Here is a 19971-nt window from a genome sequence, read left to right as displayed (position 1 = left end):
CACGGGTGCGCCCAAGACGGTGGGCACCCGACCCCGCCTCCTAAACCTGCCTCCCAATTTTCAGTATAGTGGTGTAGCCCTGGGCAGCGTGAAAAGTATGCGACGACGACGACACCGCTTACCCATGCTATGCGCCTTCTTACCTCAGCTTCCCAGATAGTGCACGCAGCGACGGAGGCCCACCCCTCCCACCCTGCCGCGCGTGCCCGCTTGGGCAGATGGCGCCGAGCTAATTAGTCGCGATGCCCCACACGGGGTTCGGATCTCCTCACGAGCAGTATTATGTCAGTGAACGGCGGATAGTATGGCTAGAAGAAGCAGGCGGCAATCCGCAGGCGAGGTGACAGCCGAAGAGAAGAGCCATGGAGATGGATGGCAGTAGGACACGCGGAGTCCTCCTAGGTGGGAGAGGAATGGCCTGGCTCGGGCGCCATGCGGGGCTCTAGAAAAAAGGGAAAAAGTACTTTACTGAACACGAACTTTTTGGAGAATTGTTTCAAAACTCACAAGTGTTCTGCCCTGCTCCCTGGCCCCCCAGCTACGACATGGTAGACAGCACTGGCTAAGTGAAAGGGCAGGGACATTAAGTTTGGAGAAACCTTCCTCGGGTGCTGGGGTCTGCCACCGGGTCTACTTGGATGTAATTAATTCATTCATTCAATAACTGGCACACAGCCACTTTGTGCCCAGGTGCCCGGACAGAGCCAATGGTCAGACTAAGACATGGCACCTTCCCGGAATGGGACAAGGTGTCAATTAATCCCAGAACTGCCGGGTAATCACAAACTCTCTTCCTACGTTGCCTTCCTTTCGCTTTTGAACATAGCTTGCAAAACTTGGGACCCTGGGAAGAAGGAAACAGAAACTCTACTCTGAATGCAGCACACCCACCCCAGGTCCTCAAGGGGCGGGGGTGAATGTTTTAAATTATTCTGGACAGTTCTATCTTTGAAAGTAGAAAACAAAGTTGACCACTCCGAGTTTTCGGGTTTTCCTGCCCGAAAGTTTGTCCAACTCAAACTCAGAAAGGGTGTGACATAGAAGGCACAGCCTGCTGCTTTTTCTTGGTCCCTGCTGGTACACCTCTGCCTCCATGCTACGCTCTATTTTTAGTGATTTTTTTTTTCAAACGGATTTGAAAGAACACCAGAAAGTGATTCTACGCAACCAAAGATCTCTTGGAATTACGAGCAGGAAGCTAAACCTAACAAATAGGCCCTAAGTTGCTGCACTGTTGCCCAGGCTCCGACTATGTCTCCTCAGAAGTTAAGTTTTTATCCACGACTGATTAAGGCCTCTGGTCCATACAAACATACGCTTAAAGAAGTATGAAAAACTCAAAGGAACTACTGCCCAGGTTGATGATTTTTTCTTTTTTCTTTCTTTCTTACTTTTTTTTTTTTTTTTTAAATCTAACCAGAGTGGATGAAAAAGACTTAACTGCTGTTCTGCTGGGCTTCACGGAAACTCTGAGTTCCCAGGTATTGGCCAGCCCTGTAAGTGGTGACCTGAAGACAGGGACTACCTTTTACCTCTTCAACAAAAACTTCTTGGTTGAATTTGATTTATCTGTCATTTGTGAAATTAAAGACTTAGAAGACAGCGGACCTGGCCAGAAATTTCTGTTCCGCTCCAGTTGTACAAAAGCCTCTTCCTTCCTGCTTCCAGTGTGTAGAAGCACAGACACATTGTTTTTAAAAGGTAAGAGGTAAATAGTAGCCAGCACAACCTCCATGCCTATACAATAACTACATCCTACAGCGAGTGTATGAAGAGTTTCTGGGCCTTCTCTGAGTAGATAAATATCACACCCAGTCTTTAAAAAGAGTGACCTGTCTGATGGCACACAGTGACACATGTTGTAGGCAAGGCACAATTGGGACCATTGTCCTAGAAACATGTAACACAAGGTCAGGGCTTCCTCCATTCAACTCCTAACTTAGCCATTCTTGAAAAAAAAAAATAACTGTTAAGTTTTGCCTCTATGTTATTATGACTAACCAGGGATTCATAAATAAAGCATTGGCTTTGTAAATAAACGGCAGCAGGTGGAACCACGGGTTTACAGGTAAGCAGTGGCCCCAAGAGCTCAGAAACACAAGCTGGTCTGTGGTCTGCTTGGTTGTCTGTTTTCACTTGACACCAAGTGAAAGGAGAGATTTTGTTTAATTGGTATGCTGAGCTGACACCATCTATGGCTTTGGCCTAGCATCGACCTACCAAACCCTCAGAGTTATGTATAGGATTTGCTTTTCAAAAGTCTTCCAGAGTTGGATCTTACAATGTAGGACTTATGAGTTAGCAATTGACTTTAATAGATTACCCTGCAGTTTTACACTCTTTTAAAGCCTAAGGTTCAGTCTTTAAAAGTGAAACAATGAATTAACGTAATTCTCTGGACACTCTGCACAGAAGGTTCTCCAGTGAAAAGTGTCTTCATCAAATTCAGGGACACATGGACATTCTAAAAACCTTAATCCTGAGTGAGACCATAAACTCAGAGAATATACAGGTTCCTCCCTGACCCAGGTGACTTACTTCATGCCGAAGCCTGCAAGTTGAGATAGTAACACACTCTGACCTGAAGCATGGGTCCCCTAACACATAGCTTGACCACATACCTCACAGACTGTTTTAGAAACTCTTCTTTGGATGAATTTGGGATTTAGTTTTGTGGCTTTGAAAGCTTTTTATTTATAGATGGGAGTTTGTGTCCCTGAGTCCTGCTGCAGCCTCCTTTCTGAGCGAGAGCGCCACCTCTGCTTTCAAAAGTGACCACATTGCCATAGCTCAGAACCTCCTAAGTATTGTTATTACTTAATAATGTGACTGAGTTTTTGGACAAGACTGTTCTCCCGGGCCTTTCATTAGGTGGGGTCATTGTAAGCTATTTTCCAAGAGTCTAGCGAAAATACAATTATAATATTATTTTAATAGCCCAGGATACAATAAATAGGCTTCCACTGAAACAGAAACTTTGGCTGTAAGGTTTCAATAATAGTACTTAGTGGTGCATTCTGTCTTCAAAGCACACTCTGCACTTTATTAGACAGATGAGTAGAGCCGTTGTTGTAGATAAACATTACTTGAAGTCTTGGCCATATTGGAGCTGAAAGCGGGTATTGTAAGAAGTATTTCCCAGGCCTGACTAATCTCTACTAGAAGGCTTTGATACTAGGACCTAAAGGTTCTTAAACATCCAATGTCATGACCACGTATGGCATTTTTTTTTCTTGTCATATGCACTGGTTAGTATTTCAATTGCAAAGTAACTCCAAACTTATATTCTGTATTAAACATGATGTGTTATTGTCATCTCAGAAATTCTAAGACATGGATGAACCTTTGAAAACTGTCCTCTTTAATATCTACCAGCTACTCCTCAAATAGTGTATCTTTAACTTAGAGTAGAATCTCACTCTAATTCCAACCAAATGGAGAGGCGCCCTGACCAATGTGTTGGGACCCAATGGTTCTGATGACAGCGTGTGTTTAAAACCATAGCTGAGAATAAGAGGACAACTGGGACTTTCTATAGCCTTCATGGACCACCAGTGACCCAGATAGGCAAATGCCACCTGCAAGAGGAACTTCATGGTCTGCCACAGAAGCCCAATCCCCAAGGTCATCAGTGCCTCCTCACTACCTCCCCACGGTTTGTAAAAGGGGACCAGAAGGAGATTGTGGGAGCTCTCTTCCCTCAGCCCCATTTCCTCGGTGCACATCAGCATCAGCAGGGTAACAATGAGGCAGCCTGGCAGACTGGGACTGCATAAAAGAATACCAAAGGGTTCTCTCCAACAACAGCAGGAAAGTGAATTTCCCTAACATAAAACATCCCTCGCTAGCTTTGTGGAAAGCTGCATGAGGGCTAAGGGGATGGGTGGGTTGACCTGTAACTTAGAATGTTTAACTGGACCCTTGAAGATGGAGCCACGCCCGAGACTAGTTACACACAGACTACTCTCCCGCTGACTGTGCACTTGTTGACAAGATGCTGACATCTGAGCACACAGTGAGGTAGCAAAACACCCAGTAGGTGCAACTGGAAATAGGACTTAGGTGGAGAAGAGGGGTTTTAAACTCTCAGCTAAAATAAAATTTCCTCGGCTAAGATAAGTTTATTAAGTTGGATGTAGCAACTCAAGACTCTAATCCTACAACTTTGGAAATTGAGGCAAGATGAGTTCTTTGAGTTTGAGGCTAGCCTGGGCTACAGAGTAACACCATGTCAACAAAACACACAAAAATACCCCCCCCAAACTTTTACATTTTAATTATTTTCTGATTCTGTCGAATTTTAACTCCCTTGCATTTAATTCTTTATTAATCCCATCGTAAGAAGTAGGGTAGTTAAAAACCTGCCTGAGTAGGCATATTTATTTATTTATTTATTTATATAAAGTAGCAGAATGTTACTTTTTGGGTATACATTTACCTCTTTGGTTTTTACTGACCAAAATGTATTTTCAAATAGTGCAATGACTTGACTAGCCCTACTTTGGGTGAGCTGAGATCCAGATGGGGATCCAGGGGTCCTTCACTTTCCAGAGCTCTCTCTTTATCTGCTGGTAGGAAGCCCCAAATTAAGTTATCAATGTGACATAACCAATCGCATGTTTAATTCGCCTAGAGGTGCAGGCACCTTTTCATCTTTTGTGTTTGCTCACACATGTTGAAATTGGAAAATGTATAATTATTACTTAGCTCCACCTATTTCCCCCAGGCCGTAGAATACATAGCCTCTCCAGTGGAGGAAGGCCACAAGGAAGGGAGCTGTGCAGGAGTTGCTGTCTGCCCCCTACTTGGACTCACGACTCGGTGTTTGCTTGCCCTCAACATCAGCAGAGCCCAGATGGCACTGTGGCTTTCTGAGGTCTCTGCCTAGCTCTCAAAGTGCCGAACTGGAGAAAAGTCTGTAGCCAGACAGTTTTGGGCATTTGTAACTAGCCTGGTGATTGGATGAAAGGCTGTGTTTCATGAGCTAGAGACCTCGGGTATCCCCACAGTACTCCTATCCAGGGATCTCTGCATACCACTCGGTGCTGGAGAAGTTCACTGTCCCTTGCTTTAGTCTCTACTACCTTCTCAGATTACGACTCCTTTTATGCTGATTACACCCCCAAATTGAAAGAATGTTGCTGACCTTACAAAGAATACAAAGCAGACTGCTTTTAAAAGCTAAATATAGTCCATTTCTTCAGATGATTTCCGGTACTTGTATTAATTATAGACGGCCAATGCATTTACTAAGAGCCAGTTTGAAAGATCCAGCTACTGGGGCTACATCATTGAAAATGTGTGTTGCTTTTGGAGAATATTTACATAAATGATAAGACACATTAAGAATTTCTGAGGATGCCAGGCTGGTTTAAAGGTCCATGGACAGAAGGAACTGGAAACCCCCCAGCTGTTGAAAGAAGCATCTGTGTTCTGTTGGTGAAGGTGCGAGTGAAAGGAAAATCTGAACTTTGTCCCCTGGAAGCCTCCAGCTGCAGCTACAAAGGGGCTGAGAGAGGGCTATACTGGAGCCCTGCTATCCACTGTGTAAGAAATGACCTTTTAAGAGTTTTGGTGGCTCACACCTGAAACCCCAGCACCCTGGAAGCTGGCATAGGAGGCAGGAGGATTGCCATGACTGAAAGGCCAGCTAAGTTACAGAGTGAGACTCTACCTTAAAAACCAAAGAAGCTTATAGAAGATGGAACTAAAAAGGAAATATTGTCTCTATTTGCCAAACAAATTCCAAAGAATCCCCGTAAGGGTTAGCAGGTGAGCAATGCCACCATGGAATGGTTTATTTTCCTAAGGAACAGTAAACTGCTAGCTAATGCTGAAAGAATGCTACATCTCTGACATTTGGGGCTGTCGGTGGACACTGGCTTCAGTGACAGGTGTGCCCACCACATGCCCAGCTTGCATAGAATCGCAAGCCCTAACTCAGATTTTCCCTCAATTAACTAATGCCAACATTACAGCCAGCCAAGAAAAAGCCTCTAGCCAAAGGCACAGCAGAGCATGTGTTCCTGGTCTTCAACATTTCAACAACAATGTCAGCCTTGGGGGAGGATAGAGCAGGGCTTCCCTGACCACAGAACCAGAAAGCAGAGACGCCCCTCCTCTGTAGGAGGAAGCAACTTCCCCGAGGCTCAGCTGAGGGACACTTTCGGTGCCTGGAGCAAATGTCACCATAATTGGTATTGCTAGAGGAGGTGGCACAAAGCTAGCATCCAGTGCAGCAGGCTCATTAGATCTGCGTTCCTCACTAGGCTGCAGTGACTGGGTTGTGTGATGACCTTAACAATAGAAGGGGTAGTAAGAGGGACAGTAGACCAAACCGGGTGAGAGGCAACCTGAGCCAGGCACAAGAAGATGAGGGCACGTTTGATGAGTCAAGAAGACCAAGTAGTATTCCTGCATTGGCCATCTTCACGTAGAGTGAAGGCCCTGGACCGTCTTTGGTCAAGATGGGTACAACATATAGTGAGTTTGATTGAAAACCCAACTGTAGACTTCTGGCAGTTTAAGGCACACCAAAGTCTGAGAACTAGCTATTAAATTCAAGCATCTAGAAAGTTCCTGAAACAGTCATTTCAAGTAATTGTCACCTTGAAAAAAAATGACTTTCATAAATAATCTTTGTAATTAAATTTCTATCAAAGAGATAGATTAAAGGTAAAAACAAAAACATAGATGACTAAGATCCCCGTCGGCAAGCTTAATACTATGATTTACAACCATATCTTCATATTTCATCTGCTTTCTCTGTTCTTAAATGTATTAAATATTGCTCCCTCGACTTTGTAAAAATTTCATATCTACTAGAATTGGTTGAGAGGTGCAGATGGCAAAGAGAGATATGGATATACAAGAGGCCATGACAAGAAAAACTAGGGACAAGAGTCTTCTCAAATGAGGAAACTAAGGGCGTGTGCCTGGGTGGGAGGTAGAGAGGCTAGACGGAAAAAGGAAGGAAGACAAGAAGAGGAGAGAACAAGCAAGCTAACTGGAAGCAGCCTGAAAAGCTGACTCTCTTATTGCTGTGAGCCTGGCGGATACAGCTCTCCCTGAAAAGCTCGGGGACAAACAAAATCACAGAGATTTCTATCTGTGGAGTCTTGCTTAGCCTTTGCCCAGGTACCTTGCCAGTTCTGTGAAAGCTGCCAGCGACCACTTGCTTGCTTTCAGCAAGGAGGCTTTGATTTGCAAAGACTCCTTATTAGAAGCCTGAGATCTCTGCTTCACGGGGTTACTGAAAAATCTCAGCCATCAGCTGCTGACCCTTTCAATTTTCCACTCAAAACTTAGTATGTAGAAAACTGCTAAAAGCATAAGTTCAAAGGGCTGTGGTTGTTAAATACAAATAAAGGATCAAAGCTGGAATCTAGACATCTGGTTCTACCCGGCCTGTTACCCAAAAGGAACATGAGGAAGATGGACCAGGAGTGGTGTCTGGGGGGTGATGCTTGCATTCTCCCTTCGGCTGAGGTGTTTGCAAGCAGAACTAGACCAAACACAAAGGCAGCCGCCTGCCACCACCCTTCTCCTCTCCCACCTGCTTCTCTTGTTACCGCACTGATAAAACAGGAGGGGGGCTGCCGGCACAGACTGCCGGCACAGACCGCCTAAATTGCCCATGTAGATGAGAGGAGGAGAGAACTGATGATCTCATCTCAGTTTTGGTGACTGCGAGATAAAAAATAGGGGAGGGGAGTTATTTGTCCCATACTAAAATTATAGACATTTTTCTTTTGTGATAAAAATCCTTCTCATTGTGGTTTTTTTTTTTACTAGATCGAGCTGGCTATTACCTAAGACAAAGCAAAGGCTAACTGCTTTCTTTTGCCTCCTCTATGTTCTAAGATGGCTGCAGGCACAGACCCTCTTATTGCTGTGAGCCTGGCGGATACAGCTCTCCCTGCCCACCTGCCTGCAGGGACCAGCCTGCTTCCTCATCCCCACCTTCTCTCTGCAGCAGTCTTCAAATGGCTATCACAGAGAAGGCAAGAGACCTCCCACATCTTGTTCATGTGTAAGCACCCTTCCTCGGCTCCCTTCATGGTCAGATATGTTTCCTAAAAATTGCTTCCTTCCCAGCACGTGGGCTTTGTGGGGGGTGACATGGGGCTGGTAGTGGCTGATCGGTGCAAATATTCAGGCGAATTGATTGTGCCTGGATAAAACATCCAGACGTTTTTCACAATTGAACTTTCAACCAGATTGGTTGAAGGCAAAAACTCAAGTCAGAAAGGCCACAAGAACAGGACAGGAATGGTCAATAGAAGGCTATAGGGGAAGCAGCAAGTGCTACATATTTCTATCAAGGAAAACCTGGGTTTTTAGGTTCTGCCGAATGACAAAATTCACTGCAGCAAAGCTCCAGAGATGAAAGAAAGGGCAGCGCTGAGGCTGTTTTACCCGCGGCGGTTTGGTGAAGCTGCAGCCAGAATAAGGCTAGCAGCTCTCCTTTATTCCAGCGCTCTATTAAATGTAAATGAAGAACCATCTAATCTCTGCCAAAATTAATTCTGACATGAGGAATGAGACCAGTCCTTCAGGCATCATTAGGATCCCATGACCTCGTGTTTCTAAAAAACCTCCATGTTTTCTTTTTCCAAAGTGCCTGCTTATTGTTACAAGGGGACAAAATTCTCTAATACTTTCCTTATTCTAACACTGAAAATGCCACCGTCTGGCAGGCTTTTTCTGCCCCCTAAGTTGGGTACCTTTCTCTATCTGAGGTGTTTGGGATTTTATTTTCTCCTCCAAATTATAAACATTCTCAGATGAAATATCTAAGCAGGCAGAAAGATAAATTGGGGTGCTGCCCTTGTCGTCTTTCTCCTGGCTCCCCAAATAGGAAAGGGAGAAACAAAACAAAACAGGGTCTACCTATTATATTTTCAAGTGTTTTCCCCAGCGTGGACTCACTAAAATCAGAGATTGCCATTCCCGTATCTCTGCTGCAGGCAGAATCGCCCTGCACAGCATCAAGAACAAATCCCTGCCTGGACTTGGCGCAGCTAGGAGGCTGCAGTTGCTCTGGCTGGAGCAGGCTTTGCCTTTTGCCATGCACCTTACCAGCCCAAGACCCCCCACCCCCCTCCCAGAGGAGGCTGCAGATGTGGCAGTCTGCTCCTTAATCCTCTGAGTGTAGAAAACAAAGTGGTTTTCTCTGTGAATGCTGCTAATTCACCTACCACAAAGCCCTAAGTCCGGCTGGTTTGTCGTCAGCTGCCGGCTAGCCGGCTAATAATCATCAAAATTACCAGCGTCTGGGCTTGGGAGGGGGGTCCTAAACTGCTCGGGTAGTGTGTATCCTGGAGTCGGGTGGGGAATGGAGGGTAGCTGTCCGTGCTCCATCCAAGACCGCCGGGGTCCGTCTCAAAAACGACATCACTTCTAGCAGACACTGTGTGTGTGGTGACTACACAGACAGAGGAGATGAGAGCTCAGACCCTGTCTTCTGCTCGCTCCCTCTCAAGCAGCCTGCATTTATGTTCCACACCACAAGCGAGCCCTAACGCGGTAGAGAGGCAGTGAAAACGGTGGCACCTTGCATGTCTGCTTGTGTGTGCGTGTGCGTGTGTGCTTCTGCTTTCACCCCCAGGGAATCTCACAGCTAACCTTGGATGTATGCATTTTACTCCTTTTTCTCTTGCCCATCCCCAGAAGTCAAGCTCTTTCCATCTCTAAGAAAGCATTTGGAATGCTTTCATTTCCCTTCTGGCCCATGCCAGAATGCTTTTGGGAGCTTCGAGCAAGCCGAGTAAGTTCCTTTGCTTGAGATCAAGGGAGGATTAGCGATAAGGCCAGAGATGGGATGGGAGACTCAGACCTTCCTGATTCTTGCTTGACCTGAACACAGGCTCAACATCTTGGTCCCTGATGCTTCCCAGCCCTGCGACACGGCCTTTGCTGCAGGGGTTCCTGTGTTTGGGCCTGCTGGCTCTGTGTCCCTCCAGTTCTAAGTCCCCTGGCATGGCACATCTGACCTAGACACCGACCTTAAAGAAAGCATAATTTTCAACAGAGTGTGTGTGGCAGACCACTTGAAAAGCCTTCTGGCCACCGGAGCTAAGAACCAGCCAGGTGGACCAGCTTGAGGGTTAAATCTCCTCTCACCCTACAGAGGGAAAGAGAGAAGCCAGCAGCTAGCAGGTGATTGGCTCGGCTTCCCTTTCACAGTCCTCCTGGTAGAATAAAGCAAGATGAAGACATGGCTGGAGGAACGTGGCCTGCAGGGAGGGGCTAAGATTCTCTCATCACTCAGAGGTGACAACTGCCTGCTCCCCAAACTCCAGCAGCCCCTGTCCATTTCAGAGGTCTCTTCCTTTCCCCTAACACAGGACTACTCTGAAAAAAAAAAAAAAAAAAAACCCTGAAAACATCTTGTTCTTTCACCATGATTAAAAAGCTGTCAGGGAAATGGCATGGCTGATTTTTTTTTTCTGCTGTAGTTAAGACTCCTCAGGATTCTTCCTTTCTGTCATTTGCTAAAGTGGCCCTTTCTCTGCCTGAAATCAGCCCCTTTAGTGATGGAAATTTTAGCTGGTAGTTGAGAGTTCTAAGTAAAATCCTAGCCTTGCGAGGGTGGGGAGAAAAATCCATATTTTGAACCAGACTGTGTCTGCTTCGAAGCGGGGAGCGGACCATATCTACAGCCTCCTCTGGCTCTGCATCCCTGTCATCATCAGGGTCCACAATTTAACAAAACACAGAAGCCATTTTCCCTGTTGACTTAGCTAAGGGGCAAGAGGAAGCTTTTTAAGAGGAAGTGTATAAGTTCGATCAGGGAAGATAAAATCCTAACGCCTTTAATGCTCGAAGGGAAAGCACTGTGTGTGTGTGTGTGTGTGTGTGTTGCTGTCGTTGCCAGCCTTCCTGCCGCAGGCTCGCAATAAAGGTGTAACTTATACACATAATTAAAAACATTGTTTCCAGCTGAGTGTCACCCAGTTGCAGGGAGGGTCATTTCTATGTGCTGTGACACCGAGAAGGGTCTTTGTGCAGTAACGCCTCATCCTGTGACATTGTTATTCTTGTCCTATTAACCATTACAGAGCTTCAAGCAAGGCACATTGCAGGTAGGTGACATTATAAATAATAATAATAATAAAACCTAAGGGATGCTCAGCTCTCTCAGCTGCTACAAGTGGACATATATTCAAATGCACACTATGGGTGGGATTCCTAATGTCCATCCTACCTTCAAATATTTACTCTTTACAGAGACTCACATGTCAGGAGCTTTCACAATTTGCATAATTTCCTTTTCCTAAATATATATCTCAGAAAGGCCTGTTACACAGAGAGCTTAATTGGCCGGCTTCTGGGTTTCTAGAGGGTATGCTCGTATCTGGCAAGTCAGGATGTCTATCCATGACTCCTTCGGTTAAATCATTATTTGTCAATATAGCTCCGAGTGACTCCAGGCTAAGGTGTGCAATCAGCTTGTGCCACTAAGCACGGGGTTGTTCAGGCTGTAACCACATAGCCATTCATGAAGCGTGTCAACAACGAGGCTGTTTGTGGCTTGTTTACTAGCCAGACTTCCTTTCTTGTTCCTGTCTCTATGCCCCGCACCTTCCACTCCCTGTTCAAAGGAAGCAAAGTGACTACGCTACCAGTGCACCATCCACATTCTGGAATCACAGGAGATGGGGAAAAAACTGCTTGCTCCACTGGTAGTTGCAGGGCCAGCACAGTCCTGAGCAGGGAAGAATGGGAGTGAGAAAAATGGGCAATGATGGCCCAAATTGCCTTCCCTGTCCCCCTCTGCGTCCCTGCCTATTGCTAGGGGCTTCATTATTTAAAATGTGACTCTTTCCTCATTTTTGGCCTCACAGAACTCTTTATTAAAATGCAAATGTCCCTAAACAGTAACCTTATAAGCCTTTGGCAGCTAATGGGATTAGCTGAACAGAACACAGCCACCTGCAGGCCTGTAAGGAGGCCTGGGCCAAATCCCCACCTCTCAGACTCACTCTGAGCTCATCCCTGTGTAGGGAAGGAGAAATCCAGGCAACCCCGTTTCAGTCCCCTTTGAAGGGTGGAGATTTGAAAAATCAAAGTTCAGAATTCTATAAACCTGAGTTTTGCTTATTATAGAAAGCTCATTAAAGAATTCTTTCAGTTCAGTCATCTGAAAGAAATCGCGTATTTCCAGAGAAAAGCCTATATGCATGCATGTATGTATGTTTTAACGATGCATATATGTATATATGGAACCCACCTAGACTGAACATCAGAGACTTAGAGATTAAGATTTACTATTCCAAGGGAAATATATAGGTAGCCTATAAGTGTTTGTGAATGGAAAGCTTAAAACAAATTCTAGATATTTTTCATTCTACAGAATTAATGATAGTATTTGAATACAGACTTTCTATCGGATTTAGGGACCAGGTAAAAGAGGCCTTAAGTCCAGACTCTAAGATGGAGGGCTGGCCAGGATCTAAGATGGAGGACTAGGGCTAAGATGGAGGGCTGTCCAGGATCTAAGATGGAGGACTAGGGCTAAGGTGGAGGGCAGAGGGCTGTGCCCAGTATGAAAATACTCTAGAGTATATCAAGACCTCTGGTTACAAATCATAAACTTCTCCCCATCCTACCAGCTAAATAGCTGTCCTTAACACAGACAGAATATTTTAAGGTTGAGTGGAAGAATTCAGAGCCCACTCCTTGAGGGGATTTCAGTCCTGAAAGGTATACTTTGGTCCGTACCAAGCAGGAAAGGAAAGTGAGAGCAACCTAAAGGTAGTATTTAGTACCATACCTGACCTGGCACCTTCTGGACCCAAGCCTACACCCTCAGCATGGCTAGGACTTTCTAGACTTCACCTCCTACTAAAAGACCTCTTCTGGTCCTGTGACAGATGAGTTATCAACGCTAAGGTCTACCCTATGACCACGGGAGCTTCAGTCAGCACTGCTCACACAGAAACCCTCAGTCTCAGGTTGGCATGGAAAGAGGAAGGTTGGTAGGGCTGTGGATGGCTAGATGCAGATGTTTATTTTGACCCAAGAAGACAGATTCTTCTGGGTGGTCTGCAGCTTAGTTATGGCTCTGCATCTGTGAGCAGTGGTATCTGCTCTCATGGAATGCCTTCCCAGAAATCTCCTACCATTGTCCGCTTCCTGGGTCTGTTTTTAACCACAGGACCATCAAGGGGAGCAACCATGTCTTAGAGTCTGACTTCCCCAATGGGGAAGGGCACATATCAAACCTTCAGTGTATGTCTATTGAATGATTGATTGAATGAATGAATGAATAAAAATGCCCGATCAAGGCAGACTCACCGACCCGGGAAGGACTCATCCTCTTGCGAGGCGTGATGGACGTGTGGGCACCTACTGCATGCATAGTGAGGCTGCTAGGGGGGGGCAAAAAGGAGACAACATTTGACACACAAGCTGACTAGAAATTTGGGGGCAACTTATCAATGAGGGAAAATGGGCTCATGTGGATAGCACATTAGATGGTTTCCCATGCTCTTTGCCAAGGGGAACAGAATCGTCCTATGAGTAAACCTGAGCTCTGCCAACGGTCAAAACTGTGAAGAACTGGCTTGTGACAGCTGCTCTCATTTGGAACCATGCTCGAGTGACTCTCTTCCTACGTCAGGCCTGTCAATTTTCTGCTAAATTGCCATTCAACACTTTCCACCAATCTTCCTCCTTTCTTCCTAAAGAACCACTGTGACACCCCCTACCCCCCAGTGATTTCAAAATGTCACAGAAGGCTCATTGTGTGCGTGTACTTTTGGTGAGTTCCTTCTCTTGGCTCTTAGAACAGTGACTGCACGCTCCCCCTACCCCCACCCCAAGCCATCTTCCTAAGTCTCAGAGCAATACAAATTCGGCTCAAATCAATTAGCAACACATTTCTAATTCTTGGCACTTGCCGGGGAGGATGAAGAACTTTTCCAGGTGGAGGAATCTGAACCATGAGAAGGAGCTCAGCAAGGCTGGCCTGGAGTCCCTTTCTCTCTGTGGCTTTGCTTCAGTCTAAAGGCCCAAATGTAGAAGAATAGGGTCCTAGCACAACCAACTGGGGCAGGATTGTGTAGGGTTTTTGTTGTTGTTTGTTTTTAAACTTGACCCAGTGAATAAAGCACAGGGCACAGAAAGGCAGCCGACAGAGTTCTCACTGCAGCCAGGAAGCTGAAGCTGTGCTCTCTTGACTTGTGTCTGGCTATGGTGTCTCCCAGACTGTGCCCTGACCCCAATGCAGAGCCATCAATCTGTCCTGTCTCCTCTGGCTTAACTCACCCCCCCTCTTCTCTTCCTTACTGGAGAGAATTATCTTCCCTTTTCAACTGAAGATACCCCAAGAGAATAAAAGTTGTTTTTCAAAGTGGGGTGGTGGGGTGGAAGAAAGGACGGAAGGGAGGAAGGAAGGGGGAAAAGAGATAGATAACAATGCCTATATGGGACCTAACTGGAGCCAAATTCTTGAGGCCATCAACCTGTAAAGGTCTCAGGATTTCCTTGATTTCTGGAATGTATACTTAATGTACAAAGTGTTCACGTTTAACCTTAGGTTCGCCCTGGCTTTGTTCTGGGTAATTATTAAATCAAAGGACTCATGAAGATAGGGTGGGTTGTTTTGTTTTGTTTTTCTGCTTTTGACAAAAACGTTTGTGGTGTGCCAGATTGTTTAAAACAAAATAAACCAAAAGCCCTAGTGAGTGAAGAAACATGGAAACACTTGGAAAAGCTGGTTGTGGGGTGGGGGTGGGGGGGGGCTGGGGCAGGGTAATCACAACTTAAAAACGCAACAGGATCATTTCGGTTCAGCAAAGAGACTCTGAAGAAAGTAAATAGGGCCTTTTTGGGAAAGAAGCTAGTGGCCAGACCTCAGAGGACCACGGTGGCTCCATCTTGCCTCCATCCACAGCCTCCTGGTCCTCACTTTCCCACATGGGTCCTAAAATCGAGCCATGCTCCTGAGCCTCCCTGGTTAAGCTCAGTCAGCCCTCAGCTGTGTAGAACTCCAGGTCACTCTCAGCTGTCTCCCCCTGCTTGGGCAGCTACTATTATTACTGAAACCCTGATCTCCTCCAAGACCAGAAGTTTCCACAGAGCAGGGACTTCATCTGGAGTTTAGTGCTAAACTTGGCGAAGGTGTTTCTCCTATTTTCTTTCTTCTATCCCTTGCCTTAACTTTGGTTTTCTTATTTCATTTCTGTGCCTAGTTTTTTCTCTTCCTTTGTACCTCTCTCCCCTTCCCTCCCACCCCGCAACAGTACACTGTCTGAGGGAGTTGGTCTTAACTTACTAATGCCTCTCAAGGACCCTGGGACTTCAAATGCTTGGAAAAGAGAAAGAGAGAGAGAAGTGAGGAGGGGAGAGGAATCCCTGTTTACCCACCCCCTCCCCTACTGGAGTGAAAAGGCTAACTTAAGTCAAGAATCAGTGGAAAGGTGACAGAATGTGGGACCTGGCCTCTGGGTGTGTGCTTAGGTTGGGGAAGCCAAATAAAACCCCTGCAAACCCTGGCTAATAAACACAGGCTACACATCAGGAGGAGGAGCCAGAGATAAGAAGTAAAATCAAAGGAGAATAAGGGGCGGGGCTGGGTTGGGGGCACTCTTGTAATCTTAGAAAGCCATTTTAACAATAAACATAACTCCTAAAAGAAAAGGGGCCAGGCCAAGTGTGTGTGGGGAGTGTGGGTTTTCAGTCCTGTGGGAAGAGAAAGAGGGCATTCTCTCCCTCTAAGAGAACCTAGGGGGCTCTAGGAGATCGTGGGCTCTGACTGGGGAAGGATTTGTGTGTTTTGAGGGGGGCATGCAAAAGAAATCCATCAAATTACAACAGATCAAAACCTATGTCTCCTTCCAAAGCACAGAGTGCCTCCACTGGTGTTCAAACTAAGCACCTGGGGACCGCAGATAGGATGGCATTCCTCCCAAGGATACCCTTGAAATGGGGGTCTGTTTTCTTTTGGGGTTTTCTACATTTGATCTAGAGAATTCTACCAGTTCCTACATTTGCAAGCCGACCCAGCTATTCAGAGCTCTTTGCTGACCTCTGGTGGGTAGGAACTCCACTGTCCCAAAGAAGGTGCTAGGAGGGTTGCTCACCTTACTCTAACTCTTGGGGAGGGGTTAATAGCTTGCTGCCCACCTTGAGGGTCACATATCAGAAGCCCTGGGGGAGGGGGTAAAGGGTCAAGAAAAGCCTTTTAAAATCTTTAGGAAAAAAAGACAAAATGGGAAAAAGGGAAGAATGTTATAGGAAAGTTTTAAAGAAAAATTTGAATGGCAGAGTCGGGGAAATGCTTGCCTTCATTAATACTTTTGATTTTGTTCCTCTGACTGTTATGTTTTAGAAGAGCAATAGAGGAGGTGGCATACCAGCATGGAGTGCCGAGGCTGGCCTTAGTGGGGAAGGGGTAAGTTCCTAGCAGAGAAGCCTGTGGCCTCTTCCTGGGAAGTCCACGTAGCCTTCCTCAGCGGCTTGTGGAGCAAACAGGGCAGCGGCATCAGGGTAAGTACAAAGGTACCATCCTTGGAAACAAGGGACCACAGTGTCTAAAACGTCCTCTCCTCCGTGGAGGCTCCTTGGATTTCTCCTAGAAGCATATGTCTATCTCTTTCCTAGCCTTCAACTTAATGGAAGAGGATGAACTCCTGAACTCTGCTGCTACCCAAAGTGGTTCCCAGGTATGAGGTTCCCAGAAACGATTAGCCATTTGTTAAAAGACAAAAGATGGCCTAAGGTGTTTTTCCTACATCATTTGCCATGTTGGTAGGGACACATTGAAAAGTTCCCGTGTGCGATGCCTAGGGTACTGGCAAAGGCGCATGTGCGATGCCTAAGGTACTGGCAAAGGCTCATGTGCGATGCCTAGGGTGCTGGCAAAGTGGGTGTGTGCGATGCCAAAGGTGCAGGCAAAGTGGGGGTGTGTGATGCCAAGGGTACTGGCAAAGTGCGCGTGCACGATGCCTAGGGTACTGGCAAAGTGCGCATGCACGATGCCTAGGGTACTGGCAAAGTGCGCATGCACGATGCCTAGGGTACTGGCAAACCTCCTCTACTCTAAACTTCTCTTAAGAGAATTAAAAAAAAAATTCTAAAATCAGAAACACCCCCACCCCCTTTTTTCCCTAGAAGAGGAAAACTGGGATCTAAAGGGACAAAAAGATGTGTGCAGGGTCTCAGAACTGGCTCCTGGCAGAATAAGGGCTCACCATTGTTAATCAAAAGATCAAAGCCCTGAAACTGGAGGCTGCTGGGCTATATCCCATTGTATTTTATCTTTCTGACCTGCCTAAGGCCCACAAAGTTCCCAAAGTGGGGTTATTTGTCCCCAGATGTCAATTGCTAAACTAAAAAACCTTAAAAAATATATATTCCTAGGCCTGGAGCGGAGCTACATTCCTAGGAAAAAAGATGAAGGGAGGGGGCCCAGAGTGCTGCCTGAGGCAGGCGCAGGCGCGAGTTTTCTGAAGCCAGGCTCTCAATTGTAAACCCCGAGCGCCATCTGCCAGCCAGTTCTGAACAGCTTTGCTTTGTTAAGTTTTTCCTGCTTCCAGCCTTAAACGGTGGGTGGGTGTTCTACTTTCTTTCTGTTAAAATGGATGTGTATTTTATAAACTCTGGCTCAGAAGTGCTACCCCCCTACACAAAAAGATCCTACTTTAAAAAAAAATCTGAAAATAGAAAGAAAAATAAAGTAGGGAGAAAAAAAAAAGAAAGAATGGGAAGAGGACAAACAGATAAAATTCCTCAGGGGCTTTTACTTCTTCCCTGGGTTCTGCACTCTGTGAACTTGGGGTGGAAATGAGATGGACTCCCTTCTCTCCCTAAGGTAGCCACGCTGGCCCTTCCTCCTCCCTGGAGATCCCACTCCCTCACTGGAACCTTCCTTAATGTGTGATCTCACAGGAGTTTGGGGTGAAGGTCTTTGCTTCCTGTCACCTTGAGTTTCGGGGTGAGCGTTAGCTACAAGAGTTTTAGATTTGTCTGACCAATAAGTATGAGTTTTCTGCTTGGACCCCACTTTCTGTAATGTTCCTGTCCTAACCCCACCTTGGTAAAACTTTATATACACCAAGGCGGGCATAGGATGTCTCCGGCTTCCTCGTAAACAACTCAGCAAATTTGGTTCCTTTTGACCATGGCAGAACCTCGGGTCAACCTGAAGCCTTGTCAATACTTCAAGACTCATCGACAGCTTTTGTACATCACTTGACAAGTACATGGAATCCTAAAATCAACCAAGGTTCCAGGAAATCCCCCCAGGCCTAAGCTGGTGCTTTCTCCATCATTCTGGGACCCTCTTCGGAAGCTGGGGCTCCTCTGCTCACCCCCACCCCCATTATCAGACAACCTTCTTGGGAAGGCCACAATGTGGAGTCTCATTGGGAAATTTCCAAATACTCCCACTAGAGAGAGGGGTCCCTCTTAAGTGTCCGTCTTAAGTCCTCACTTGCATGTCTGCTTGGTGAAACAAAATGACCTGCACTTCCCTTCTAACAGTGGAAAGGAAAGAACCTGAAGCCGCGTGACAGTAATGGATAAACAGCCCAGAGGGTTTGGCTACCCAACTTTAAAAAAAATTTCCCCCTAACATCTGGCATTGGATTTTGGGTTCTGCCCTGAGTCTTCTAAGCATTTCCTTGGAAAGATGTTGTACTTGGTCCCAGGCAAAGTCTCAAAATCAACATTCTGAGGTTTTCCCCTGAGTCACTTCTAGGACTGCTCACTGAGGAGTTTTCCTGTTAGGGGCACTTCAGTAAGCAGAGCCTGGGACACTCAGGTGAGTCTGCAGAAAGTTCTGATTTCAAGCGATACTTTCCCACCTTCCATGGCTAATTTTGGGGTATAAAAATCTTCTGTTCCTTAAGAGGGGAAAAAAGATAGGGAAAGTCTTATTTTTAAAAAGTCAGAAGCTGGGAGTGCAGTTCGGGGACAGCATGGCATGAAGCCCTGAATTCAATCCCCAGCAGACAGAGAGAGAGGTAAGGCACAAGCTGGGGAGTGTGTGACAGCTGACCCTCATTCTCATGGGTAGACATGGGTATGGATGCTGATTTTAGATGGAAAAGAGTCAGCCATTTTATCGAAGATCAAGTACAACACTTTTGGCCAAGAAAATTCTTTGGTCGGTTGCTTCTATTGGCATCATTGTTTTCTTTCTAGAAGATTTTTCTCTCCCTCAGTGCAGCTATTCCGCTCTTCCTGCCACCACTCAAAGGTGACAGGTCACCTTCCCACGAATGGATGGCCGTCTTTGGAGTCCACATCCTCATGGTTGGTGTGCATAGGCTAACTCAAGGCTCTTCTAATGTCTGTAAGTACACAGAAGGTGCAAGCACGTCCCTTGTTGTCTAGACATCCCTTCTACAATAACAGGGTTTACTGGCACACTCCAGGCAGAGGTGGACAGGCTAACATGACACCAGTTAATGCAACCTAACAAACACTGTGTTTGGCGGTGAAGGGTTAAAAGTCCACATGGCCCTGATACTGCCTGCCCATTGATTAGTTAGATATTGACTTATCAGAGTCCTAGATCAAGTCATTGTTTATTTGCCTGAAATAATTTCCTCTTCTCTTCTGCTTAGGGTCATCTAGGGGTCACTCTTGGAGATTTGTGGAAATTGCTCCTATCTTAGAATGCAACCCACTAACATTAGTATACACATTGCTGACTGGTCCGTAGAGGGGCACCTTTTCTTCAGAGGACTTGTTTGTTGTGTACAAGTTAGGCCATGTATATGTTTAGCATCCTCAGGGCTAGGATGGATTAAATCTAGGCAGCAGCTCTCAATCATGGGTGACATTTGGTGGTGACCAGAGTTTTGGGTTGTCACACTTATGTGTGGGGAGGTGGTGGGTGGGTGTGTTGATGATAGTGGGATATCTCTGTGTATGGTGGTGATAATGACGTATTCTGCTGATAGCAGTGGAGTATGGTGTGTGCAATGTGTGCAGTGGGGGCTGTAGGTGGTAGTG

General features: G+C 46.0%; 1 long non-coding RNA gene across 1 annotated transcript; it reads left to right on the top strand.

Annotated features, from left to right (window-relative positions):
* Nucleotides 1-139: 139 nt before the first annotated feature.
* LOC126508026 (uncharacterized) lies at nt 140-19786 on the top strand. Its single transcript, XR_007593702.1, has 3 exons — nt 140-1701; nt 7864-8032; nt 16340-19786. It is a non-coding gene; the product is annotated as an uncharacterized lncRNA (long non-coding RNA).
* The last annotated feature ends 185 nt before the right edge of the window (nt 19787-19971 follow it).

Source organism: Alexandromys fortis, unplaced genomic scaffold (genome assembly GCF_014885135.2).
Source record: "Alexandromys fortis isolate MF-2015 unplaced genomic scaffold, M_Fortis_MF-2015_v1.1 scaffold_81, whole genome shotgun sequence".
NCBI classification, from domain to species: domain Eukaryota; kingdom Metazoa; phylum Chordata; class Mammalia; order Rodentia; family Cricetidae; genus Alexandromys; species Alexandromys fortis.
Note: the sequence above shows the minus strand (reverse complement) of the source record. Positions and strands in the feature narration are given on the sequence as shown.